At 53.7% G+C, this 27,539-nt stretch overlaps 1 protein-coding gene across 5 annotated transcripts in view; it reads left to right on the top strand.

The window, feature by feature from the left end:
* Positions 1-18,240: 18,240 nt before the first annotated feature.
* ALDH18A1 (aldehyde dehydrogenase 18 family member A1) overlaps positions 18,241-27,539 on the top strand; it is a 98,987-nt gene continuing 89,688 nt past the window's right edge. For 3 of the 5 annotated variants that reach the window (XR_012905502.2, XM_075934426.2, XM_075934429.2), the window contains exon 1: positions 24,099-24,230. The gene's annotated coding sequence lies outside the window, so the exon portion shown is untranslated. Of the gene's footprint in view, positions 18,517-24,098; positions 24,231-24,266; positions 24,286-27,539 lie in introns of those variants that run through there. The other 2 variants (XM_006129393.5, XM_075934427.2) reach the window with 2 other exon arrangements.

Below are 27,539 nucleotides of genomic sequence, written 5' to 3' on the forward strand. Positions count from 1 at the left end.
AAAACAGTGGTAAAATCCAAGTTCAGAATGGTAACCTTGGCCTCTGTGATCCCGGTATTACAGTTAGGAGACTGGTACGCAACTCTCGATCTCAAGGATGCGTACTTCCATGTGGCACTGAGACCCACAACCACAGGAGGTTTCTCCGCTTTATTGTATCCCGCTGTCACTCCCAGTTTGCATGTCGGTCGTAGCAGCTTTCCTCCTCAAAAAAGGGGTACACATCTTTCCGTACCTACACAGCTGGCTGACTCGTGGTCGATCCTACGAACAAGTGGAGGCTCATGTTTCCCTTACAAGGAGTCTCTTCGTAAGACTGGGCCTCATGCTGAACGAGGAAGTGTCATTGTTGACTCCCTCTCAGTGGCTCGAATTCGTGGGTGCTCTCTTGGACGCCATGGTGGCGAGAGCATTCCTCCCCAGAAACAGATTTCTGGCCATAGTGGAGCTGGTCTCCGAGTTAGCCCGGTTCTCCATTACGACCGCCCAAGTCTGCTCGAGACTGCTGGGCCACATGGCGCCATGCACATATGTGGTACTCCATGCTCGAATGAGGCTCAGACCCCTGCAGGCCTGGTAAGCGAAGTCATTCGACCAGTCCAGGGGTCTCTGGGACATGGTTCTCATGGTGCCTCCAGAGGTAATCACCTCCTTACAGTGGTGGACTCAGGAGGCTGTAGTATGCAGCGGGGTTCCGTTTACTGTGCTTCCTCCCTCGATCACACTGGTGATAGACGCTTCGGACCTGGGTTGGGGAGCGCACTTGGGGTGTCACAGGACCCAGGGTTTGTGGTCTCCTGCAGAGCGGGCCCTGCACATAAATGTCCAGGAGCTCAGGGCAGTCAGGAGAGCTTGCGAGATCTTCCTGTCAAAGTTGTCCCACCGCTCCATCCTGGTGCGCCTGGGCAACACGGCAGCTCTACCTCAACAGGCAGGGTGGAGCCCGGTCGCCTCCTGCCTGCCACGAGGCTTTGTGACTGTGGGACCTGTGCGTAGTGCACGATATAGCTTTGCAGGCAGAGTACCTGCCAGGTGCAAAAACTTGCTGGCCGATGCTCTGAGCAGATCCTTCGGAGACCCATGAATGGTCCCTCAAGGATTAGGCCCTTCATCCGGTCTTCCACAGGTGGGGTTGTCCCCTACTAGACCTGTTTGCCTCCAGGGGAGATGCCATGACCGTACCATGGCCAACGGGCATCCTCTATGCATTCCCTCCATTTCCCCTAATTCCCAGGGTTCTGACCAGGGTCAAGACCTTCAGGTCCACAGTCATCCTGATAGCCCCTTGGTGGCCCAGGCAGTTCTGGTTCCCAATCCTGGTGGGTATGCTCAGCGAGGAGCCTATAACACTCCTGCCGGTTTGGGATCTCCTCACCCAACCTTGGGACAGGGGGGTTCATGGTTCACCTGAATCTCAGCTCTGTCCACCTGATGGCCTGGTTTATCCGTGGCTGACCCAACCAGAAAAGGAATGTTCCCAGGAGATGCAGATGGTGCTCCTAAGTAGCAGGAAGCCATCCACCAGGCAGTCCTACACAGCCAAGTCGCGGTGGTTCTCGTCTTGGGCGTCCTGAAGGGTAGTGCACCCATCCTGTGCACCTGTCCCGTCCATTCTGGACTACCTTTTTGAACTTAGGTCTGATGGCCTCTCTACCTCTTCTATCAAAGTTCATGTGGCATCACACTCTACCTTCCATGTTGGATCGGCAGGAGTCTCTCTTTTCTCTGACCCTGTGGTCAAAAGGTTCCTTAAGGGTTGGGATAAGTTGTACCCCTCGGTTAGACCCCCTCTCCCTGCTTGGGACCTTAACCTTGTGTTGTCTAGACTCGTGTCGCCCCCTTTTGAGCCTCTGGCCATGTGCTCTTTGAAGCACCTCTCTATGAAGGTTGCGTTCATTGTAGCCATTGCATCGGCTCGTAGGGTTTCCGAGCTGAGGGTGCTAACTGTAAACCCGCCCTACCTAGTGTTCTCGGAGAATAATGTGCAATTCCGCCCTCACCCGGCTTTTCTCCCCAAATTGGTGTCACCGTTCCATCTGTCCCAAGAAATTTACCTTCCAGTTTTCTTTCCAAAGCCCCATGCCTCTCCTAGGGAGCAAGCGCTCCACTCCCTAGATGCTAGGCGGGTGTTAGCTTTTTATGTCGATAGAAAGAAACCCTTTTGTAAGTCCACACAACTGTTCGTTGCTTTCACGGACAGAATGAAAGGGCTCCCTATCTCGACCCAGAGATTGTCCAATTGGGTCGCGGGGTGTATCAGGGAGTGTTATGTCCTGGCCGGGAAGGTCCCGCCCCGGGTTACAGCACATTCCACCAGGGCGCAGGCATCCTCTGTAGCTTTTCAGTTCCAATTACTGAAATCTGCAGGGCGGCCACGTGGTCGTCAGTGCATACCTTTGCGGCGCACTATGCGCTAACACAGCAGGCCAGGGAGGACGCAGGGTTGGGCTCTGCGGTTCTCAGCTCTATGTTGTAAATGTGTTGGTTTTTTTCTCTGTACCACATTGCACTTTTATTCAACAGTTCTCTGTGTTCTGTTACTTGAATAAATATGTTTGGGTTGTTCAACTTTCGTGGACTTCTCTTTCTGGGTGCTCCAACCCCTCCTCCATAAGTGGGGTTGGCTTGGAAGTCACCTGATTCGAATGGACATGAGCAACCACTCGAAGAAGAAAAGAACGGTTACTTACCTGTAACTGTGGTTCTTTGAGATGTGTTGCTCATGTCCATTCGATTTCCCCCCCCCCACACACCTCCGCTTCATTGGAGTGTCTGGCAAGAAGGAACTGAGGTGGGGGAGCGCCGGCAGGCGTACTTATGCTCCACCATGGCGGCGCCACTCTAGGGGGCGCCCTGCCGGCGTTATGGGTACCACTAGGGAAAACGCTCCGGAAGACGCGGTGCACGCGGTGCGCTCACCTGATTCGAATGGACATGAGCAATACATCTTGAAGAACAACAGTTACAGGTAAGTAACCATTCTTTTCTTCTTTCACCTGTACTTTGTTCTTTCTCAAGCCTGGATTTTCAGGCTTTAAATGGCGTGAGTCCTCCTGAGAGGTTATGCCCATTTCTGATAGGCACGTATCATGCATTAAGTGTCTAGGAAAGGCCCATCTGATGCAGAAGTGAGTGCGTAGCTCCAGTATTACAGCTAGAGCACGCTCAATCATTTCAATACCTTTACAAGAAGTCGCTTCAGCCACTATGGGACAACTCGCCTCCCAGACCTAAACAGTCAGACAAGCCAAAATGTATGGACAAAACTCATCCCTCTACCTCTTCTGACAAGTCAAAGGTGAAAACCCAGGTTTCCCTGGCCAGATTGATACCCCTGATAACAAGCTTTTTTAGGGTGAGTATTGGTGATAAGCATATTCCCTCTGGTGGAGCACCACCTAAGTCATCGGCACCTCACAAAAGGGACCGAACTGGCACTGGTGGCACCAGCTGAATCAGTGACATCGATCAGACACAGACGGGCACCAAATGCAGCACCAGATGCGGCACCGAAAAGACCCTGCACTGAGATGTCTCCCCCCAAGGCACCATCCATGACCGCACCTGTGGCACTGAGCACCACACATTCAGCCTCGGCACTGCTGCTGCAATGTGCACGGCATCGTACACCCCCTTTCATCTGGGCCTTCTCAGCACCGCCATCTCTGTTCTCATCGGTGTGGTCCATTCGCTCACTGAGATCACCAGGCCCATCAATCTCCCCCAGTGAAGCCGGCAGTGAGCCACACAGCCACTTCCCTTCTCAGCATTCAAGTCCAACTCGTCAGTGCCTATCTTGGGAGTCTCACTCCTCCAGACATTCTCATCCTCCTCCACATTGGCCATATCTCTCCCCCCCACACGTCCCTGGGAATCTTGGTCTTCTCTTAGGCGCCATCACACTGCTCCATCAACAACATCAAAAAGACCACCTCAGTCTCCTCGACCCACACCATCAGCCACAGCACCGAATGCTTCAGAGCCCATTCAATCTGACTTGGACAACACTCTGAGGAGGAGGACAGGTTCCCCCCTACACAACTCCTCCCCTTCACAAGATGAGGCTATCATTTCTACCACCCCACCTCCATCCAACAATTCTAGACAGTTCCAATAACTTTTTTTGTAAAGTGTAGCCCTGGCACAAGAATGGGACCAGCAGGAAGTGCAAGAGAAACAATATTGCCTCTTACATACTTTACAATATTGCCTCTTACATACCCCACCCCCGCTCCAAGATTGCCCTCCTGAATGATGAAGCCATTATGGACCCTGCCAATAACATCTGGCAAACCCCAGCATCCATTACTCCCACCAACAAGGGGGCTGACCACAAATATTTTATAACAACTAAAGGCATGGATTTTTCTCTTTACACTCCCACACCCCAAACTCCTTAGTAGTTGACTCAGTCAGACACAGGGCAAAACAGCCCAACAGGAGGTCCATTCCACAGGACAAGAACCATAAATGGATGGACATCATGGGGCGCAAGGTCTATTCTTCAGCTACCTTTATTCTTAGAGCAGCAAATTACACTGCTATGCTGGCAGATTACAATTACTCAAACTGTTCTAAACTCAAGGATCTCTTACAATTTCTCCTGGAGCACAAGAGGTCGATTTTGTTTAATGTCATGCATGAAGGGCATACCATCTCCCGCATGGCATTACAATCTGCCATGGACTTGCCTGAAACTGCTGCCCAGATCATAGCCTCTGCTACCATTACGTGAAGAGCATCATGGCTCCAAGCATCTAGGGTACCTGGGGACCTCCAGAAGAAAGTTGAAGATCTCCCCTTCGACAAGACCATCTTATTTGCAGCCAAAACAAATGAAGTCTTTCACTCAATGAAGGACTCCTGCATGACCCTCTGGACTCTGGGGGTATACTTCAAGAAAACAAGGTATAACACCCACCAAAGGTCCCCAAAAACATACCTACCACAGTCCAGATGGGACTTCTGCCAAAAAAAATACCTCAGTGGTGCAGAACTCAGCACCAACAGCAACTCTCAACATCCCAACCTTCTTCATCAAAGCAGCAGATTTGAATGTTAGGTCAGGAGCCAGAAAACCATTCCCACTGCTGTCACACCATCAATTCACTCACCATCTCCGGCCCTTTTTACACCAACGAACACAAACAACATCAGACCAATGGGAAATGGAGCTCCAAGTTGGTCACTCCTTCCCCTTCATTTCTCTTCCTCCTAACCCACCCTCCTTTCCCGTCCCTCTTCAGGGACCCCTCTCACAAGACCCTTCTTCATTAAGAGGTCCTCCATCTTCTACAAATAGGTTCAATAGAAACAGTACCAATGGCCTTCCAAGGGAGAGGGTTTTACTCAACATACGTCTTAATTCAGAAGAATGGCTGCTGGAGCTCCATTTTGGATTTAACGAGGCTCAACAAGTACATCACATACCGATGGTTCAAGATGGTAACATTAGCAACAATTATTCCAGCACTAGATCAAGGGGACTGGCTTTCGGCTCTAGACCGTCAGGATGCTTATTTTCATATAATGATTCATCCAGTCCACAGGCTTTTTCTCATCCAGTCCACAGGCTTTTTCTATGATTTATAATGGGGAATCAACATTATCAATATCGAGTGCTCCCTTTTGGCCTTTCAACAGTTCCCAGAGGTTTTTTTCAAGACTCTAGACGTTGTTGCTGCATTCCTACACTGTCAGGAAGTCATGATATTCCAATACCTGGACTATTGTCTCATAAAAGGCACATCCTTCCCAGAAACGCAAGACATGGTCAATACCAATCTTCTATTTGTGTGTGTTTTTCTATGCTCCCTTGGTATATTATGCCTAATAGACTTTAGGAGAGCCCTGAAAGACCACAGACTCAGATAAGATATGAAGGCACGTGAGTCAGGTTTATTGTTGAACGAAGTACATTAATAAGTGCTGGTAGCCAGATGGCCTTTGAGCCCTGTTGCAAGGTTATCGGGCCTGTGGCCTGCCCCACATACTCCATAAACAATCTGTAGACTGGCCTCTATTCTCAGGGCTGGGTGGCTGGACGGCCAGAGGCAATAACCCAAAGTTGCTCACTGGCCCTTTAAAGTGGGGCTGGGTGGCCCACTGAGCCAAGTCATGGGATGGGACTGTGCCCCAGTAGGGGGCCTCGGGCCCTCCTTACTCCACTGGGTCCTGGCCCAGGGCCCCGTGAGTTACAGGATGGCCCACCATTCCTTCGGCAGGGAATCTGTCCAAAACACATCAGGGATCTCTGGGTGGGAGAGGCTGCTCCTGCACCCTCCCTGGGCCACCTCCTACCTGGTCCAGCGGGGTAGCTTCCCACGTGCTCTCAGGGTCCTCTTGTACCTCAGGGACTGTTTCTCCCTCGGAGTCAGCGGAGGAGGTGCCCCAAATCATGCTAGAGTCTCCGCAATCCCCTCATTGGGCAGCTGGCTGGGGTTGGTCAGGAGCTCTCCTCCTAGGCCCCTCTCCTCCGGCAGTCAGCCCAGACTGAGCCTCCATCCAAGTTTTTATACCTGGGCTGCAATCCAAGCATGCCCAGCAGGGTTGTGGGGTCAGGGCTTCTTCAGCCAGGTGGGCCTGATTAGGCTCAGCCTTCACAGTGTGGGGCTGGTACACCCTGTCACACACCCTTCCTCTTAAGAAAGGTACCTGGGGGATGCCCCCCCCACCCTCCCCAGCCCGTAAAGAGAAGTCTGAAGACCATGACCATCTGAAGAAGTGGGCTGTGCCCACGAAAGCTCATGATACCATCTACATGTTTTGTTAGTCTGTAAAGTGCTACCAGACCATTGGTTGTTTTTTAAGTTTATCCTTTGCTTTTTTGGGCTTGATCCTTATATGATTGTGGTTGCAATGCAGTGGGCCCCATTTTATTTTTTAAAATTTGCTAGGGCCACCTTTTTTCATTTCTCCCTGTTCTTCATCTAGTCGTAGTGGACCACAAGGTAAATATGAGTCAATTGTGTGACACTCTTGTAAAAAAAGCAAACATGATTCTGATATGCATTAACAGGAGTGTTGTGAACACGACATGAGTAGTCATTCTTCCACTCTACTCTGTGATGATTAGGTCTCAATTGTGTCCCGTTCTGGGCACCACATTTCAAGAAAGATGTGGAGAAATTGGAGAAGGTCCAGAGAAGAGCAACAAGAATGATTAAAGGTCTAGAGAACATAACCTATGAAGGAAGACTGAAAGAACTGGGCTTGTTTAGTCTGGAAAGAAGAAGACTGAGGGCACGTCTAGACTACCCTCGGCTTCCAAAAGAAGATATGCAAATTAGGTGCAAATTTGCATATCTTCTTCCGATCCCTTTTTCGGAAGAGGTTTTTTCAAAAAGAAAAAACCATCTAGATGGAGTTTTTTGTGCAACCCTTCCCTTTTTTGAAAGAACCCTTATTCCTCAAAAAATGAGGTTTGCATATGTTCATTTGGAAGCCTAGGGTAGTCTAGATGTGGCCTGAGATGAGACATGATAGAGGTTTTCAGGTATCTAAAAGGGTGTCAAAAGGAGGAGGGAGAAAAATTGTTCTCCTTGGCAGATGAATTCCTTAATTACTTGCTCGTTATCTACCCTGGCACAGAAGTTAAACTGACTGGTCTGTAGTTTCCTGGATTGTTCTTATTTCCTTTTTTATAGATGGGTACTAGATTTGCCCTTTTCCAGTCTTCGCTCCTGTCTCCCATGATTTTTCAAAGATGATAGCTGAAGGCTCAAATACCTCCTCTATCAGCTATTTGGGTATTCTAGGATGCATCTAGGATTTCATCAGGCTCTGGTGACTTGAAGACATCTAACTTTTCTAAGTAATTTTTAACTTTTTAAAAATTTTATCTTCTAAACCTACCCCATTTCACTAGCATTCACTAGGTTAGGCATTCCTTCATCAGACTTCTTGGAGAAGACCGAAACCAAGAAGTCATTAAGCACCTCTGCCATTTTCAAGTTTTCTGTTATTGTTTCTCCTTCTTCACTGAGCAATGGACCCACCCTGTCCTTGGTTTTCCTCTTGCTTCTAATATAGTTATAGATGACTTCTTGTTACCTTTTATGTCTCTAGCTAGTTTGAGCTCATTTTGTGCCTTTGCCTTTCTAATCTTGCCCCTGCATACATGTAGGCTGTGTCTACACTGGCCACTTATTCCGGAAAAGCAGTCGCTTTTCTGGAATAACTTGCCAGCTGTCTACACTGGCCGCTTGCTTTTCCAGAAAAGCAATGACGATCTAATGTAAAATCGTCATTGTTTTTCCGGAAAAACTATGCTGCTCCCGTTCAGGCAAAAGTCCTTTTCCAGAAAAACTGTTCCGGAAAAGGGCCAGTGTAGACAGCCCAGTAGTCTTTTCCGCTAAAAAGCCCCGATCGCGAAAATGACGATCGGGGCTTTTTTGCGAAAAAGCGCGTCTACATTGGCACGGACGCTTTTTCAGAAAAAGTGCTTTTCCGGAAAAGCATTCTGCCAATGTAGACACGCTTTTTCTGGAAATACTTATAACGGAAAACTGTTCCATTTTAAGCATTTCCGGAAAAAGGTGCCAATGTAGACGTTGAGGGGGAAATCTCGCTCCCCTGGGGTAAAGAGCCTCCAGAAGGGTCCGAGGCCGGAGGTCAAATCAGTGAGGCAGGAGAGAAACCTAGAAGAGAAAACTTTATGATGCATGCATGCAGGCTGTCACACCAAGAGTGAAGCAGCAGCCCTGACAGACAGATTCAGGTATCCTATATACAGAATGCTTAGACAGTTCAGTTGTGGATTGTTCTTCTTTAACATATCAAAGTCTCAGCAGAAGCACTCTGAGACTTCTGTTCCCCCAGGAGAGCTAGAAGTAAGTTTTACAGTACACAAAGCCACATGAGAACTTGAGTGGAGGAGTCTACAAGGCAAACTGTGACAAAGATAAGGGTTTACATGACAAATTGTGACAGACTAGGAGTATCCATGAACTTGAGATAGGAGGCATTGTAAGGGTCTTTGATTAGAGTTAATTTGATTTCTCTCTGTTACAGGAAGAGAGGCCTGGAAAACTTTTTAACCCTTACAGCAGTTTTCTTTCAGAGAGTTTTGATTTCTGCACAGTCCCCCCTTTGACACAATTGGAGTTATTTGATTTTTCTCCCACAATTCCCCCCTTTAATACTCCTATTGGAGTATTACTCAAAGTTATTCTGGACATTCTTAGGTATTCTTCTTTTGCTGGGATGAATTCTATCTTAGAGGAAGGTTTTCTTTATCTGCTGGGTAAATGACCCATTGCCCATTCCCTGGATTTAACCTTACTTTACGATAGCAGGTATTTTCTGGGATCCACCCAGATCTTTACCAGTGCCAAATTTGTTTTTAAAACATAAGGGAAACATAGTCCCTGATGGATGTAATGCTTGAGTTAGGGGAATTCCTGAGGCAATTAGATTTTTATGCCAAATCTGCCTGTTCCCCCCCCCCCCCCCCCCCATGACTATGTACTTCTGGCACAGTGTAAAAGGCTTTCAGAACCTTTGATAAGCTGTTCACATATCCAACAGTCACTTGTATTGGTGAGGGACACAACCTTCTGCAGGGCTTCCCAATAAGGGTGGGGAAAGTTATATACTAAGGCTATTCTGACTACTAAAAGAAGGAGAACAATCCCCATCCTATTATAGTATCTTAAATCTCTAAAGTAGAAAGGATAATAATAATAATAATATAGTAATTAGCTAGCAACTAGCAAGGCAGTCTTTTAACTAAACTTAATCAGTTAGTATTGTTTGGCTTGCCTCTGCAGGCACTCGTCGAGATTTCGTAGTCTCTTAGTTCACTCAATACTGGAATGGATTCCCCTTTGTGAGAGCTACAGGGCGCCAGGCTCACCTGTAGGTCTTGCTGGTACAGTCCTACCTCTCAGGTTGTACCTCGAAGCTCCTGGTGGAGGCCGGTTTGGTAACAGTCTGGTTTGAGAGTCTGCCACCTCGGTCCGCTGAACCTCGTCCTCAGGTGATTCCTCCAGGGAGGGGTCCTGGGTGACGGGGTCAATCAGCTCTGTTGGATCTGCAGTTCGGCATACATGACTTGCGTGGATCCACGAGGGGCGTTCCTTCACCTTTACTGCTGTGTGGGTGATGAACAGCAATTGGAACGGTCCTTCCCACCGGGCTGTCAGGGAATTCTTTCTGCGATGTTCCTTCATGAACACGTAGTCGCCTGGTTGGATGTTGTGACACGGTACATCAGTAGGTACTGGGAGGGCTTCCTTTACCTGCAGGTGCAAGCTTTTTTAACTGTCATTTTATGTCTAGATTTCTTCTTTCTGTGTGGCTGCTAGCCTGTGGGCCTCCTGCAACATTAAACTGCTTACAAATTACACATGAATTAGATATTCTTGAGACAGCTTCTAGGTGCACGCCTGGGGCGTACCATTGTTTTGGGATTTGTGAGGCCACCCCCCTTTTGCTCATGTGTGTCATTTGATGAGACACCTGAGCAAGCTGCCGTGTGAGAGATTTTTGGGGCGACTGGGCAGCCATCAGGTGCAACCATTATCCCAGCTGGGGATAAGGAGCAGCCTGCTTTCTCCCAAAGGTTTTTCTCTGCAGGTTGAGCAGCTTGCTGTAGTTCTATCAGGTCCTGCAAAGAAACAGGGAGGGAAAGAGAGACCAGAATCTGAAAGGGAGCCAGAGGTCCATGTTCTGCTGCATGTCTGGCGGCTGCATTAGCACTCCCATTACCCAGAGAAACGGGATCAGTGGCACCTGTGTGGGCCGGGCAATGGGTAATAGAGAGGGATGTGGGTAGCTGAATAGCATCAAGGAGTTGGGAGATAAGGGGACCATGAGAGATAGCAGAGCCAGAAGAGGTAAGGAAACCTTGTTGTTTTCAAATTTGTCCTGTGGTATGACAGAGAAAGCATACTTTGAATCAGTATAAATGGCAGCAGACTGTCCGGACGCTAAAAGGCAAGCACGAATTAAAGCGATGAGCTCAGCAGCCTGAGCTGATTTGATTCCTGGAAGAGAAAAAAACCTTTAAAACATTATTATCTGAGACCACTGCATATCCAGCCTTTAGTTTACCAACTGCATTTTTTTTACATGAGCCATCAGTATACAATACAAGATTTGTATTTTCCAGCAGTTGAGCAGACAAATCTTGGGGAGGCTTTACGCAGTGCTCAAGCAATTCTTTACAATTATGGGTATGTGCTTTACCATTAGAGGGTAAAGGAGAAAGAGTAGCTGGGTTAAGTACATTACATCTTTGAATTACCACATTTGGGGAAGAGAGGGTAACATTCTCATACAGGGTTTGTCTCTGAACAGACAGGTGCTGGGTGCAGTGTTGCTGTAAGAGAGCAGAGACAGCATGAGGGACCTCTAAGATAATGCTGTGGCCTAATGTGACAGGTTGGGCCTTTTTAAGTAATTCAGCAGTAGCTGCAACTGCCCTCAGACAAAGTGGGAACCCACGGGCTACTGAGTCCAGTGTTGCAGAGAAATAAGCTACTGGACGAGGTGTGGGTCCAAGGGGTTGACAGAGAGCTCCAGCTGCAATTCCATCCTGTTCATGACAAAACAGAGTAAAAGGCTTGCTATATTTAGGTAAGCCTAGAGCAGGTGGCTGTGAGAGAAGAGTTTTAAGGGAAAGGAAAGCAGATTCACATTCTGGGGACCAGGTCACTGGGTCAGGAGCTAAGTCTAAGAGTAGAATAGTAAGGGGTCTGGTGAGTCCAGAAAAATTAGGAATCCATTGTCTGCAATATCCTGCAGTACCCAGAAATTTGTGTACCTGACTTTGGTGAAAGGGTGAGGAATGGAAAAAACTTGAGATTTGCTCAGGTGTTAACTGGCGGCCATCTCCTAAAAGTAAATGTTCCAAGTACTGAACTTTTTGTTTTATAAATTGCAATTTGGCTTTGGAAGCCTTGTGACTCTTTTTAGCAAGACACTTTAACACATATGAGGTATCAGTTTTACATCTTTTCTTAGTTTTACTAGCAATTAGTACATCATTAACATACTGAACTAACACAGAACTGCAGGGAAGAGAGAGAGAATTAAGGTCAGCTTTTTAAAAACTGAGAAAACAGAGTAGGGCTTTTACAATAACTTTACAAAAACATGTCCTGGTTAATTGATGACCCTGAAAGGAAAAGGCAAAGAGAAATTGGGAATTCTTATGCACTGGAATAGAAAAGAAGGCAGAACATAAATCTATTACAGAAAACCAGGTTAGGTACTACTGGAAATCTAGGGATTACAAACTTATTAATGGCTCTTAGGTCTTCTACAAATCTATAGATTTGCTTTTTCACAGGTAGTATAGGTGTATTACATGGTGAAGTTGTATAAACAAGTATCCTTTGTTCAAGGAGGGAAGAGATTACAGGCTTAATGCCCTCTTGTGCCTCCCTAGACAATAGATTCATGGGTACCTTTGGAAAAGGTTTGTTGTTTGCACTGGTGCAACAGTTATTTGCACTGGTGTTGCAGAGGCTAGCAACCCCACTTCATTCACATGGGCTGCCCACAATGTCTCTGGGACATCTGAGAGGTCCAGGAGGGGTGTATGTCCTGAGGTCTCATCAGATTCCTCTGAGAGTAGTAATGCCATCAAATTTGGAGCCTGATAGGGGGGAAGGTCAACAAATATCCCTTCCTCTCTGCAGAGAAGGTTTGCACCCAATTTACACAAGTCAGGTCCCATAAGGTTTACAAGAGAACAGGGAGATAACAGGAAAGAATGTTCAGCTGACAAGGGTCCAAAGGGGGTGGGGATGCAGATGGCACATCTGGGGAATCAAGCTGTTTCTTTAGAGTAGCCAATTTTTGCTGCAGCATTTCAATAGAATGTTTTTGGCTAGCCATAGTGCTCTGATTCTTTTTTTTTTTTACTGCCACATCTTCCCAGAGGCACCAATATTTCATCTGGTTAGGATGTTTTTCCTCGAGGAAAACTCTAAGATAAGAAAGCTTTTGTAAGTCAAAGCTCTAGTTGCCATTTATTCTGGGAATTCCCCTGAGTATAGCCATTCCAAATGCTCAATAATTCCTTAAGTCTCCTTAGTTTCAAACCTGCAGGCAATACCTAGCTGACTGATCATCTGAGACAAGGGAGTCCCAGGCTGTGAAAAACCTTTCCCCTCAGTCGGAGACAGACTTGAGGGAGCAATCTTATCCATGTTAGCACTGTCTTGTCCAAGGACAGTGCAGGAGCCCAACAGTACTACCCTCCCCAAGGATAGTACAGGCGTCCAGCAACACTACCCTCTCCAAGGATAGTGTGGGAGTCCACACAAACTGTCAGCTTCACTCACACTCCTTATGTGCCGGGGGAAACTGCCCTTGCTTTCAGCAGCTGTGCAGTGACACTGACAGCACTGGTGCGGCTGCGGTCCCACTCCGGACTTCACTCACTCAAAACCATGCGCTTGGACTCGCCACCAATCAGTCAGCAACAACAACAACAACAACAAAATCCAACCCCTATTTGGCTATACCCAGTGTTTTCGTTTTAAATTTCCCTCAAGCCTCTTAACAAAAATTTTTAAGTAAAAGATGACTCTTACCGCCAGCCGGTCCAGCTGGTGACGAGAACAGGGAGGCGGACTGGGGGATTTTAAATGGATCCCTTACCCTCCAGATGCACGCTGTAGTCCGTTCCCATTCCCCGTCATCAGCCTTTCCAACTGGAGTTTCAAGCCATCCCACTTCTGACACCAAATTGAGGGGGAAATCTTGCTCCCCTGGGGTAAAGAGCCCCCAGAAGGGTCCGAGGCCGGAGGTCAAATCAGTGAGGCAGGAGAGAAACCTAGAAGAGAAAACTTTATGATGCATGCATGCAGGCTGTCACACCAAGAGTGAAGCAGCAGCAATGAGAGACAGATTCAGGTATCCTATATACAGAATGCTTAGACAGTTCAGTTGTGGATTGTTCTTCTTTAACATCTCAAAGTCTCAGCAGAAGTACTCTGAGACTTCTGTTCACCCCAGGAGAGCTAGAAGTAAGTTTTACAGTACACAAAGCCACATGAGAACTTGAGTGGAGGAGTCTACAAGGCAAACTGTGACAAAGATAAGGGTTTACATGACAAATTGTGACAGACTAGGAGTATCCATGAACTTGAGATAGGAGGCATTGTAAGGGTCTTTGATTAGAGTTAATTTGATTTCTCTCTGTTACAGGAAGAGAGGCCTGGAAAACTTTTTAACCCTTCCAGCAGTTTTCTTTCAGAGAGTTTTGATTTCTGCACAGTCCCCCCTTTGACACAATTGGAGTTATTGGATTTTTCTCCCACAACGTAGCCATATTGTTTATATTCATCCTTAGTAATATGTCCTAGTTTCCACTTTTAATTATTCCTTTTTAATTTTTATATCATGCAAGCATGGGCGAGGAATTATATGGGCTCATGGTGCCCATGCTCCAGCAATACTTGGAGCTGGGTCTCTCCCCCGGCCGTGCCTGGAGCGGGCCCTGGCCCCCACCTGCCGGCCCCCCCCCCGCGTGTCCTCCCACCCGACGCAAGAATGTCCCCCCGGCCCCCGGCCCTGCCGTGCGCAGCTTTAAGTCCGGCTCCCCCTTTCCAGTGCATGCTGCCAGCTGCTGCTGCCATGTGCGGCATTTACAGGTCAATGGGGAAATGCCTGGGTGTGACATGATGTCGTGGGCCGGGACTTTAAAACTGCTTGGCGCAGGGTTGCGCCGTGCAGCCTAGCTCCGGGTTCGGAGTCCGGGGACTTCTAGGGCCCAAGCGCAGACTCCGGCCCTGCAAAGTGGAAGGCAGAAGGTAAGGGACGGGGGATGAAGGGGCCTGTGCAGAGGGTGAGTGAGAGGGGGAAAACAGGGGAAGGGGTGGGAGAGCAAGAGGTTTGTGTGGAGAGGGAGGGGGAAAATAGGGGAAGGGGTGGGAGAGGAAGGGGCTTGTGTGGAGCGGGAGGGGGAAATAGGGGAAATAGTGGGAGAGGAGGGGGCTTGTGCAGAGGGGGAAGAAAGGGGAAGCCACCAAGGGACAGGGTGGAGGAGAGACAAATGCCAGGGGGCCAAGTGCAGACAATGAGGAAAAGGGCAGGAGGGGAGGTGTCAAGGGGAAGGGGGACAGGGTGATGCTGGGAGAGAAGAGAGAGAAAGGGTATTGGGGGCTACAAGGATGAGGGGGAGGTGCGGGGAGAAGGCTTGAAAGAAGGGGTGGGCATGAGAAAGGTGGGGATGGAGCAAGTCATGTGTGAGAGCACAGAGGGGCATGAGGGGAATGGGGGCAGAGAGTGGTGAGGGGGTGGGCATCAGGGAAAAAGAGGGCAAAGGGGGCAGGGGCAGTGAGGGAAGGGGGAGGCACCAGGAGGGTGCAGGGCTAAGGGGAAGTGTAGGTGCCAAGGGATTCTGGGGGTGAAGCAGAAGGGCAGACACTTGCAGGGAAGGGACCAGCACCAGAGGAGAGAGGCAGGGCAGGTGTATAGAGGTAGGTGTTAGAAGAGGGGATGAAGTGGGGTAGCTCACATGATTAGAGTAGGGCTACTAGAGGAGTGGGCAGGGGGCAGAGAAGGGCTGGTGGAGGGCTGAGGGCAGTGAGAAGGGCAAGAGTCAGGACAGCAGAGTTGGGGGGCAGCAGGCACCAGGGGAGCTGATGGAGCAAGGGGAGGAGACATAGCAGCTAAGAGAAAAGGTAAAGGTTTATAAAATATTTATTAATAACATAGGTGCTACAGTGGCACATCCAAACAAGCCACATGAACTCAGTACTGGTGCACAACACAACATTCATTCTGCTCATGGGAGGAAACTCTTAGGCTATGTCTACACTGGCGACTTCTTGTGCAAGAACATCTTGTGCAAGGGTTCTTGTGCAAGAACACATCCACACTGCCATGTGCGAGCTGTGCTTTTGCACAAGAGCATCCATGGCAGTGTGGCTGCTCTCTTGCTCAAGAAAGCTCCGATGGCCATTTTAGCCATAGGGGTTTCTTGCACAAGAAGTCCCTGAAAAATGCAGGACAATGTAGCACTTTAAAGACTAACAAGATGGTTTATTAGATGATGAGCTTTCGTGGGCCAGACCCACTTCCTCAGATCAAATAGTCAAATGTAGCACTATTTGATCTGAGGAAGTGGGTCTGGCCCACGAAAGCTCATCATCTAATAAACCATCTTGTTAGTCTTTAAAGTGCTACATTGTCCTGCATTTTGCTTCAACTACCCCAGACTAACACGGCTACATTTCTATCACTATTCAAGAAGTCCCTGGTGAGCATCCACACTGCCCTGTTGCGCAAGAGAGCTTACACATGTTAGAAAAGAGCGTAGCTCTTGCACAAGACGCCCTCTCTTACCATTCCGTCACTCCGTACTGTTAATTTCCTTGCGCAAGAGCAGGTGGGCAGTGTGGATATTATGTGGGTTCTTGCACAAGAAGCCACGAGTGTAGACATTGCCTTAGTGTAGACACTTCCCCCAGCCTCTCTGCTCCCGAGTTAATGTCACACACATTGGGTTAATGCAATTGCAGGATAGTTGCATGAGGGGGGGTTGGTGGGGGCCAAACTAATCCCTGTTGGTAGGAGGATGGTGGGTAAAGTCCTTGGAGAGAGGTGACATGACAGCTTTTACTTCTGGTCATGAGTCCATCTTGCCCTGAGTGTGTTACCTCCAGAGGCCTGGTTAACAGGGGTCAGGGGGTGTGGCTACTGGGGCACCACCAAAAATTATACAAACCTGCCGCCCCTGCATGCAAGATCTCCTGGTTAAGCCAAGGTGATCTTTTGCCATACTTTCTATCTTTCCTACGCAGCATCATAATGATAAACATTCAGCTGTGTGCATTTTTGTATGCTCCTTCCATATATTATGCCAGCTCTGTGCAGGTAGCTAGCATAATGGACTTCACGGGAGCTTTCAAAGACCAAAGACTCAGATAAGATACAAAGGCACCCGAGTCAGGTTTATTGTCGAACAAAGTACATTAATAGACGATTGTAGCCATTAATAGGTGGTGGATGGCCTCTGAGCCCCTACATACATGTACCCGCCACAATGGACTTGGCTCAGTCGATAGTATGGATTTTACTATTGGCCCTAGACCAGCCAAAGAATTAAATTGAGGTAACCCAATATTTATAGAGAGAAGTGAACAATTTATGATACACAATGTACATATAATCTTACGCATTAATGACACATTTGGTAACTTCCCTTGTACTTTTCTTCATAGCATTTACTATCCGTTGTCATGATTAAACTCTTGTTTCAAATTATTTTGTTATGTACTTAGCTGGGTGTCTTTGCACTGTCCTGATGGAATGTATTTACATACTTCATGAGCTTTTATTAGTGCTGGCAGTTCTAGTGCCAAGAGACACTGAGTTGCAGGCAAACATTTGCTTTTGACATGGCCTGTCTGTTACTCATAGGGTGCATCTAGATTGGCAAGATTTTGCGCAAAAGCAGCTGCTTTTGCACAAAAACTTTCCAGCTGTCTACACTGGCCGCTTGAATTTGCACAAGAGCACTGATTTTGTAATGTACAAAATCATTGCTTCTTGCGCAAATACTTTCATGCTCCCACTCAGGAAAAAGCCCTCTTGCGCAAGAATACAGACAGGGAAGAACTGTTTTACGCAAAAAAGTCCCGATAGCTAAAGTGGTGATCGAGGCTTTCTTGCGCAAAATCGCGTGTAGACTGGCCACAGATGCTTTTGCGCAAAAGCACTTTTTGCGCAAAAGCATCCGTGCCAATCTAGACACGCTTTTGCGGAAATACTTTTCACAGAAAAACTTTTCAGTGAAAAGTATTTCTGCAAAATCATGCCAGTCTAGATGCAGCCATAGTGTAACTCTTGCTTACTTTGGTTCAAGCATCAGGCCCATGCTTGACCCCTACAAGAGGTGACTCTTCTTGCTGTGTGGAACCTCAGGAGGTGACGAGTTTCTCCGCTTCCTGCCACAGCGATGAGTGCAGGGGGCCTGAGGCCTGCTGTGGTGCAAGGCAGGGAGTAATCTCCCAAATCACATTGTTCAAGGGTGGGGGCTTGGGAGAAGAGGTGCTCTGGGGTAGAGCTTGGACAGGGTTGACCAATAGGCAGGGCAGAGTGGGTTTATCTGTGGCTCTGCACCCATCTAGGGATGACTCTGCTTCTGAGTGGTACATATAATAATGAGGCAGCCAATAGCAGATGTCCGCCCACTTGGGGAGGAGGCAGGAAGGCTAAAGAAGTGGGTTAGTGTGATCATTATGTTCAGGGTTGGGCGAAGGAAGAGGTGGTGAAGAACAGCTTCTGTGGATAGAGAGGGACTCTGAGAATTATTAATCTTTAATCTGTGCTGAGAGGGAAAACCTTTTGTCACTTGTGTACAAAGTCCTTTGCTTCTGGCTTGCATAACTCAATCCTGCTCTACATTTCTGCTCATGATTTATACTCTGGATCTGCAAAAACAACGAGGAATCCTGTGGCACCTTAGAGACAAACAGATTTATGAAGGAATTAACTTTTACGGGTAAAACCCATTTTATTGGATGAATTGGAGTGGAATTTACTGAAGCCAGGGTATGTATAAGGAAGAAGTTATTTGTACTAATGAAGCTAATCCAGTCAGGGTAGACGTGGAGCATTAACAGCATTTGGTGTGGAGATGTGAATATCCAGAGAGGAGAAATTGCCTTTCTAATGTGTTAACCAGTTGAGATTCTTATGCAGTCCTAAACTGATAAGTGTTAAATTTAGGGATATTAGTTATTAATTTAATAACTGTGTAACCGCATCAAATCTTAGTGGTTAAATCATTATTCAGTAGTCCCCAGGGCAGGGCCAGCAGCCAGTGTGCTCTCAGCCCCACTCCTGCAGAGCCCCTTGTCACCCTGTATTGCTGCCTCTGTATCAGGGATGGCAGCAGCCCCTGTCTGCAGGGGGCCCAAGCTCCTCACAGACAGAGGCTGCGCCAGCATCCCATGGAGCAGCCTTTATCTGTGGTAGCCTATCAGAAGCATCAGCATGGGGATGGACGGGGGACAGGCGGCTTCATGGGATCTGGCTCCTGCCTCCCCTGTTTGCCACCTCTGATGGAAGAGGGGGAGGGAGGAAAAGGCGTGTAGTCATAGGAGTATTGATAAGCCTAGGCTTATCAGTTAATTGTGACATGTTGACAACACTGGTTGAATTTGCAAATGAATTCCAGTTCTGCTTCTCCCTTTGTAACCAATTTTTTAAATTCTTTTAAAGAGCTAGAGATGCGGCCCTGTTAGTCTGGTGTAGCTGAAACAAAAGACAGAACTATGTAGCACTTTAAAGACTAACAAGATGGTTTATTAGGTGATGATCTGAGGAAGTGGGTCTGGCCCACAAAAGCTCATCACCTAATAAATCATCTTGTTAGTCTTTAAAGTGCTACATAGTCCTGTCTTTTGTTTTAAAGAGCTGGTACTTAAGTTTTCCCTGAGTAAATTCCAGTGACTGAGGAGTCTCTTTTGAACCTAGCTCTTGAATTGCTCTTCTAGGTTCTCAGTTTTCTTCAGATTTTTAAAGCCTCCTCAACCTCACCTCCCCCAACAGGATTCTTACACCACAAACTCTTCTCTCAGTAGCTGCTACTCCCTTATCCTCCTTCCCCTCTTTTAAATTCTCCTGTAAGATTTCAGCTCTCCTTTCTCCTTCCCCATTCCATCCTATAACTTTCCAATTATCCATTTGTCCAGTCCCAGTAGCACACCCCACCCTGCGCTCTAGACCAGCACCGTATAGATTGCCCCGTTGCAATCCGGGCACAGACTGACCGGCACGAGCTGCCAGGCTGGTCTCGAAGGTGATGCAGCACAGCTGCCCAGGTGGGAATGAGGCCGTGGCACGTGCCAGCTGCCCGGCCTGCGCTCAGTGCTGCCCGTGGCACGTGCCAGCTGCCCGGCCTGCGCTCAGTGCTGCCCGTGGCACGTGCCAGCTGCCCGGCCTGCGCTCAGTGCTGCCCGTGGCGCGTGCCAGCTGCCCGGCCTGCGCTCAGTGCTGCCCGTGGCGCGTGCCAGCTGCCCGGCCTGCGCTCAGTGCTGCCCGTGGCGCGTGCCAGCTGCCCGGCCTGCGCTCAGTCCTGCCCGTGGCGCGTGCCAGCTGCCCGGCCTGCGCTCAGTCCTGCCCGTGGCGCGTGCCAGCTGCCCGGCCTGCGCTCAGTGCTGCCCGTGGCGCGTGCCAGCTGCCCGGCCTGCGCTCAGTGCTGCCCGTGGCGCGTGCCAGCTGCCCGGCCTGCGCTCAGTGCTGCCCGTGGCACGTGCCAGCTGCCCGGCCTGCGCTCAGTGCTGCCCGTGGCGCGTGCCAGCTGCCCGGCCTGCGCTCAGTGCTGCCCGTGGCGCGTGCCAGCTGCCCGGCCTGCGCTCAGTCCTGCCCGTGGCGCGTGCCAGCTGCCCGGCCTGCGCTCAGTCCTGCCCGTGGCGCGTGCCAGCTGCCCGGCCTGCGCTCAGTCCTGCCCGTGGCGCGTGCCAGCTGCCCGGCCTGCGCTCAGTCCTGCCCGTGGCGCGTGCCAGCTGCCCGGCCTGCGCTCAGTCCTGCCCGTGGCGCGTGCCAGCTGCCCGGCCTGCGCTCAGTCCTGCCCGTGGCGCGTGCCAGCTCCCGGCCTGCGCTCAGTCCTGCCCGTGGCGCGTGCCAGCTGCCCGGCCTGCGCTCAGTGCTGCCCGTGGCGCGTGCCAGCTGCCCGGCCTGCGCTCAGTGCTGCCCGTGGTGCGTGCCAGCTGCCCGGCCTGCGCTCAGTGCTGCCCGGCCTGCGCTCAGCCCTGCCCGTGGCGCGTGCCAGCTGCCCGGCCTGCGCTCAGCCCTGCCCGTGGCGCGTGCCAGCTGCCCGGCCTGCGCTCAGCCCTGCCCGTGGCGCGTGCCAGCTGCCCGGCCTGCGCTCAGCCCTGCCCGTGGCGCGTGCCAGCTGCCCGGCCTGCGCTCAGCCCTGCCCGTGGCGCGTGCCAGCTGCCCGGCCTGCGCTCAGCGCTGCCCGTGGCGCGTGCCAGCTGCCCGGCCTGCGCTCAGCCCTGCCCGTGGCGCGTGCCAGCTGCCCGGCCTGCGCTCAGCCCTGCCCGTGGCGCGTGCCAGCTGCCCGGCCTGCGCTCAGCCCTGCCCGTGGCGCGTGCCAGCTGCCCGGCCTGCGCTCAGCCCTGCCCGTGGCGCGTGCCAGCTGCCCGGCCTGCGCTCAGCCCTGCCCGTGGCGCGTGCCAGCTGCCCGGCCTGCGCTCAGCCCTGCCCGTGGCGCGTGCCAGCTGCCCGGCCTGCGCTCAGCCCTGCCCGTGGCGCGTGCCAGCTGCCCGGCCTGCGCTCAGCCCTGCCCGTGGCGCGTGCCAGCTGCCCGGCCTGCGCTCAGCCCTGCCCGTGGCGCGTGCCAGCTGCCCGGCCTGCGCTCAGCCCTGCCCGTGGCGCGTGCCAGCTGCCCGGCCTGCGCTCAGCCCTGCCCGTGGCGCGTGCCAGCTGCCCGGCCTGCGCTCAGCCCTGCCCGTGGCGCGTGCCAGCTGCCCGGCCTGCGCTCAGCCCTGCCCGTGGCGCGTGCCAGCTGCCCGGCCTGCGCTCAGCCCTGCCCGTGGCGCGTGCCAGCTGCCCGGCCGGCGCTCAGCCCTGCCCGTGGCGCGTGCCAGCTGCCCGGCCGGCGCTCAGCCCTGCCCGTGGCGCGTGCCACCTGCCCGGCCGGCGCTCAGCCCTGCCCGTGGCGCGTGCCAGCTGCCCGGCCGGCGCTCAGCCCTGCCCGTGGCGCGTGCCAGCTGCCCGGCCGGCGCTCAGCCCTGCCCGTGGCGCGTGCCAGCTGCCCGGCCGGCGCTCAGCCCTGCCCGTGGCGCGTGCCAGCTGCCCGGCCTGCGCTCAGTCCTGCCCGTGGCGCGTGCCAGCTGCCCGGCCTGCGCTCAGTCCTGCCCGTGGCGCGTGCCAGCTGCCCGGCCTGCGCTCAGCCCTGCCCGTGGCGCGTGCCAGCTGCCCGGCCGGCGCTCAGCCCTGCCCGTGGCGCGTGCCAGCTGCCCGGCCGGCGCTCAGCCCTGCCCGTGGCGCGTGCCAGCTGCCCGGCCTGCGCTCAGTCCTGCCCGTGGCGCGTGCCAGCTGCCCGGCCTGCGCTCAGTCCTGCCCGTGGCGCGTGCCAGCTGCCCGGCCTGCGCTCAGTCCTGCCCGTGGCGCGTGCCAGCTGCCCGGCCTGCGCTCAGTGCTGCCCGTGGCGCGTGCCAGCTGCCCGGCCTGCGCTCAGTGCTGCCCGGCCTGCGCTCAGTGCTGCCCGTGGCGCGTGCCAGCTGCCCGGCCTGCGCTCAGTCCTGCCCGTGGCGCGTGCCAGCTGCCCGGCCTGCGCTCAGTCCTGCCCGTGGCACGTGCCAGCTGCCCGGCCTGCGCTCAGTGCTGCCCGTGGCACGTGCCAGCTGCCCGGCCTGCGCTCAGTGCTGCCCGTGGCACGTGCCAGCTGCCCGGCCTGCGCTCAGTCCTGCCCGTGGCGCGTGCCAGCTGCCCGGCCTGCGCTCAGTCCTGCCCGTGGCGCGTGCCAGCTGCCCGGCCTGCGCTCAGCCCTGCCCGTGGCGCGTGCCAGCTGCCCGGCCTGCGCTCAGTGCTGCCCGGCCTCCGCTCAGTCCTGCCCGTGGCACGTGCCACCTGCCCGGCCTGCGCTCAGTCCTGCCCGTGGCGCGTGCCAGCTGCCCGGCCTGCGCTCAGTCCTGCCCGTGGCGCGTGCCAGCTGCCCGGCCTGCGCTCAGCCCTGCCCGTGGCGCGTGCCAGCTGCCCGGCCTGCGCTCAGTGCTGCCCGGCCTCCGCTCAGTCCTGCCCGTGGCACGTGCCACCTGCCCGGCCTGCGCTCAGTCCTGCCCGTGGCGCGTGCCAGCTGCCCGGCCTGCGCTCAGTCCTGCCCGTGGCGCGTGCCAGCTGCCCGGCCTGCGCTCAGTGCTGCCCGGCCTGCGCTCAGTGCTGCCCGTGGCGCGTGCCAGCTACCCGGCCTGCGCTCAGTCCTGCCCGTGGCGCGTGCCAGCTGCCCGGCCTGCGCTCAGTCCTTCCCGTGGCACGTGCCAGCTGCCCGGCCTGCGCTCAGTGCTGCCCGTGGCACGTGCCAGCTGCCCGGCCTGCGCTCAGTGCTGCCCGTGGCACGTGCCAGCTGCCCGGCCTGCGCTCAGTCCTGCCCGTGGCGCGTGCCAGCTGCCCGGCCTGCGCTCAGCCCTGCCCGTGGCGCGTGCCAGCTGCCCGGCCTGCGCTCAGTGCTGCCCGGCCTCCGCTCAGTCCTGCCCGTGGCACGTGCCACCTGCCCGGCCTGCGCTCAGTCCTGCCCGTGGCGCGTGCCAGCTGCCCGGCCTGCGCTCAGTCCTGCCCGTGGCGCGTGCCAGCTGCCCGGCCTGCGCTCAGTCCTGCCCGTGGCGCGTGCCAGCTGCCCGGCCTGCGCTCAGTCCTGCCCGTGGCGCGTGCCAGCTGCCCGGCCTGCGCTCAGTCCTGCCCGTGGCGCGTGCCAGCTGCCCGGCCTGCGCTCAGTCCTGCCCGTGGCGCGTGCCAGCTGCCCGGCCTGCGCTCAGTCCTGCCCGTGGCGCGTGCCAGCTGCCCGGCCTGCGCTCAGTGCTGCCCGTGGCGCGTGCCAGCTGCCCGGCCTGCGCTCAGTGCTGCCTGTGGCGCGTGCCAGCTGCCCGGCCTGCGCTCAGTGCTGCCCGGCCTGCGCTCAGTGCTGCCCGTGGCGCGTGCCAGCTGCCCGGCCTGCGCTCAGTGCTGCCCGTGGCGCGTGCCAGCTGCCCGGCCTGCGCTCAGCCCTGCCCGTGGCGCGTGCCAGCTGCCCGGCCTGCGCTCAGTGCTGCCCGTGGCGCGTGCCAGCTGCCCGGCCTGCGCTCAGTCCTGCCCAAGGCCGCGCACGTGCCAGCTGCCTGGCCTGCGCTCAGTCCTGCCCAAGGCCGCGCACGTGCCAGCTGCCCGGCCTGCGCTCAGTCCTGCCCGTGGCACGTGCCAGCTGCCCAGCCTCCGCTCAGTGCTGCCCGTGGCACGTGCCTGCTGCCCGGCCTGCGCTCAGCGCTGCCCGTGGCGCGTGCCAGCTGCCCGGCCTGCGCTCAGTCCTGCCCAAGGCCGCGCACGTGCCAGAGCGCAGTGGCGGGTGTGCACATGCGCGCCCCAGGGCCGCGGAGCCGAGCCCGGCAGCCCAGGCCCCGCCCCCGCCCCCGCCCCCGCGTGTCTGGCGCAGCTGGGCGGCCCCTCCCACACGGGGCGGAGCGCACCGGAAGTGCCCCGGGGCTCCTGGAGCCGGCCTCGCTCTCGCCCCAGACGGGTCCTGCCGCCTCCCTGGCTGCCGCGCGCAGGCCGGGCCCGCAGAGCGCGTGAGCGGCGGGGCACCAGGGCGGGAAGCGCTGGGGGAGGGGCGCGGGCATGCAAGTGAGGAGCTGGGGGGCAGTTCCCTTGCGTGGGGATGCTGGGGGGGCGGGGCTTGCGGGGTGGGGGGCAGTTCCCTTGCGTGGGGATGCTGGGGGGCGGGGCTTGCGGGGATGGGGGGGCAGTTCCCTTGCGTGGCGATGCTGGGGGGCGGGGCTTGCGGGGTGGGGGGCAGTTCCCTTGCGTGGGGATGCTGGGGGGCGGGGCTTGCGGGGTGGGGGGCAGTTCCCTTGCGTGGGGATGCTGGGGGGGCGGGGCTTGCGGGGTGGGGGGCAGTTCCCTTGCGTGGGGATGCTGGGGGGGCGGGGCTTGCGGGGTGGGGGGCAGTTCCCTTGCGTGGGGATGCTGGGGGCGGGGCTTGCGGGGATGGGGGGGCAGTTCCCTTGCGTGGGGATGCTGGGGGGCGGGGCTTGCGGGGATGGGGGGGCAGTTCCCTTGCGTGGGGATGCTGGGGGGCGGGGCTTGGGGGGATGGGGGGCAGTTCCCTTGCATGGGGATGCTGGGGGGCGGGGCTTGCGGGGATGGGGGGCAGTTCCCTTGCATGGGGATGCTGGGGGCGGGGCTTGCGGGGATGGGGGGGCAGTTCCCTTGCATGGGGATGCTGGGGGCGGGGCTTGTGGGGATGGGGGGCAGTTCCCTTGCATGGGGATGCTGGGGGGCGGGGATGGGGGGCAGTTCCCTTGCGTGGGGATGCTGGGGGCGGGGCTTGCGTGGGGATGCTGGGGGCAGTTCCCTTGCATGGGGATGCTGGGGGGCGGGGATGGGGGGCAGTTCCCTTGCGTGGGGATGCTGGGGGCGGGGCTTGCGTGGGGATGCTGGGGGCAGTTCCCTTGCGTGGGGATGCTGGGGGCGGGGCTTGTGGGGATGGGGGGCAGTTCCCTTGCGTGGGGATGCTGGGGGCGGGGCTTGTGGGGACGGGGGGCAGTTCCCTTGCGTGGCGATGCTGGGGGGCGGGGCTTGCGGGGATGGGGGGGCAGTTACCTTGTGTGGGCATGCTGGGGGGCGGGGCTTGCGGGGATGGGGGGGCAGTTTTCTTGTGTGGGGATGCTGGGGGGCGGGGATGGGGGGGCAGTTACCTTGTGTGGGGATGCTGGGGAGTGGGGCTTGCGGGGATGGGGGGGCAGTTTCCTTGTGTGGCGATGCTGGGGGGCGGGGCTCCTTTTCTTTCTGGTGAACTTGATACTTATTATACCTAATAGGATGAAGCTGACTTTAAAGTAATAATTTAAATAAAAGAGCAGCTGCTGAACAAGACCCAGAAGCAGCACCCTGAAAGGTTTTTCCAGTACCCTTTCTGAAAGCTGGTATGGTACGATAGGCATCATAGGGGATGCACTAAACACAATGCTAAGACTATAGTGTGGAGATCTGGCATACTTCATGTACATCACATGCAACGTTACAAATCAATGGTTATTACATAAGAACAGCCAGATCATGTCCATGTCGGCCATGTCTGCCAGCAGTGGCCAATTTCAGGTGCTCCAGGGAGAATTAACAGAACAGGTAATTCATTCCCTATTACCCCTTCCAAATTTCTGTAAAACAGGCCAGGGACACCATCCCTGACATCTTGGCTAATAGCCATTGATGGATCTGTCTTCCTTGAATTTATCTAATTCTTTTTTGAACCTTGATATAGTCTTATCCTTCACAACATTCTCTGGCAAGCTTTTGCCCTGGCTGATGGTGTTGTGGGAAGAAATACTTCCTTTTATGTGTTTTTAAATCTGCTGCTTGTTAATTTCATTTGGTAATCCTTATTTTTTGTGTTAATGAGGAGTAAATACTTCTTCCTTATATACTTTCTCCAGACCATGACTTTATAGACTTCTAGTGTATCTCTCCTTAGTCATCTTTTTTCTAAACTGAAAAGTCCCGGTTTTATTAATCTCTCCTTGTAATCTCTTCTTCAGTTTCTTTCCTCATTTCCTATTTAGGAAGCATTGTTTGGGGGGAAAGGGGAGTGACACTTTGTCAAAAATGGCATTCCCTATTTGACCAGTCATCTGAAGAAGTGGGCTGTGCCCATGAAAGCTCATGATACCATCTTCGTGTTTTGTTAGTCTATAAAGTGTTACAAGACCATTTGTTGTTTTTTTTCCTGTACAGACTAACTTGGCTACCCCCTGAACTAACATTACTCCTCTTTGAGGATCCTGTTTGAGGATTAATGTTGGTTCGAACCAAGGGGTTCGAACAATGCAGTGGCGAGATCATGCTAATGAAGTATGGGATATTTAAATCCCCTCTTCATTAGCAATTTTGGTCGCCTACATTTGCATCCCTAGCTTGAACTAGGGAGCAAGTGTAGATTTACCCACAGTTTTGAAAGGGAGCCATGACCCCTGGCAGGGGAATTGCCAATTTTGAGCAGAGTGGTCAATGTGGAGCATTGTGGGACTGCTGCTGGGGTACAGATAGGGTTAATTTGAGTAATACAGTATCTGCACTCGCACTGCATCAACCTAAGTACATTGATAATGGGTGCATGCCAGAGGTGGCCAATAATTTTTGATGGGAGCCCACTTCAAGATTTTGGTAATTGATCATGGCCACACTTTTCTATGTTTGAGGTACAGTGTCTGGGACAGAAATTGTGTGCAGAAGGGAACTTGAAATAAGGGATTGTGATGCAGGGTCCAGGAGGGGATATGGGTGCAGGAGAAGATTCTGATGTGGGAGAGGTGTGTAGGAGGTGGTGCCGGGTGTGGGAGGAGAGCTGGGACACAGGGGAGGGTGCAGAGAGTTTTGGTGGTTACCTGGGGCAGGTGATTGGGATGCAGGAATGGGAAGGGGGTATGGTGTAGGAGAGGATTCTGGCCTGAAGGAGGACTGTAGAAGGGGGTACAGAGTCCAGGAAGGGGTTGTGACCTGGAGGAGAGGGGATACAGAGATCTTGGGTGGTGACCTGGGGCAGGGAGGGTGTGGGAGGAGATGGGGTGCCATAGCCAGACTGTGGTTGGGAGGTTCTTACCTAAGTGGCTTCTGGCCAGCAGCCCAGCAGGACCCTCAGGCAGGCTCCCTGCCTGCTTCAGTCCGAGGGTGCTCAAAGTAGCTGGCCCCCAACACAGTCATCACAGCTTCCATTGACTGGTTTCTGCCATGCAGTTTTACCCAGTGGAGAGGCCAAATGGTAGCACCGCAAACTGAAAGTGAGCCCGACCCACTGTAAACCTCAGAAACCCCCTGTAGGCAGGGATCGCTGAGTTGTGAAAATATGCATCCCTCAAATCGAGGGCAGTGTACCAGTCTCC

The sequence above is a fragment of the Pelodiscus sinensis genome, chromosome 8 (genome assembly GCF_052426305.1).
Source record: "Pelodiscus sinensis isolate ZL-2025 chromosome 8, ASM5242630v1, whole genome shotgun sequence".
Lineage (NCBI taxonomy): Eukaryota > Metazoa > Chordata > Testudines > Trionychidae > Pelodiscus > Pelodiscus sinensis.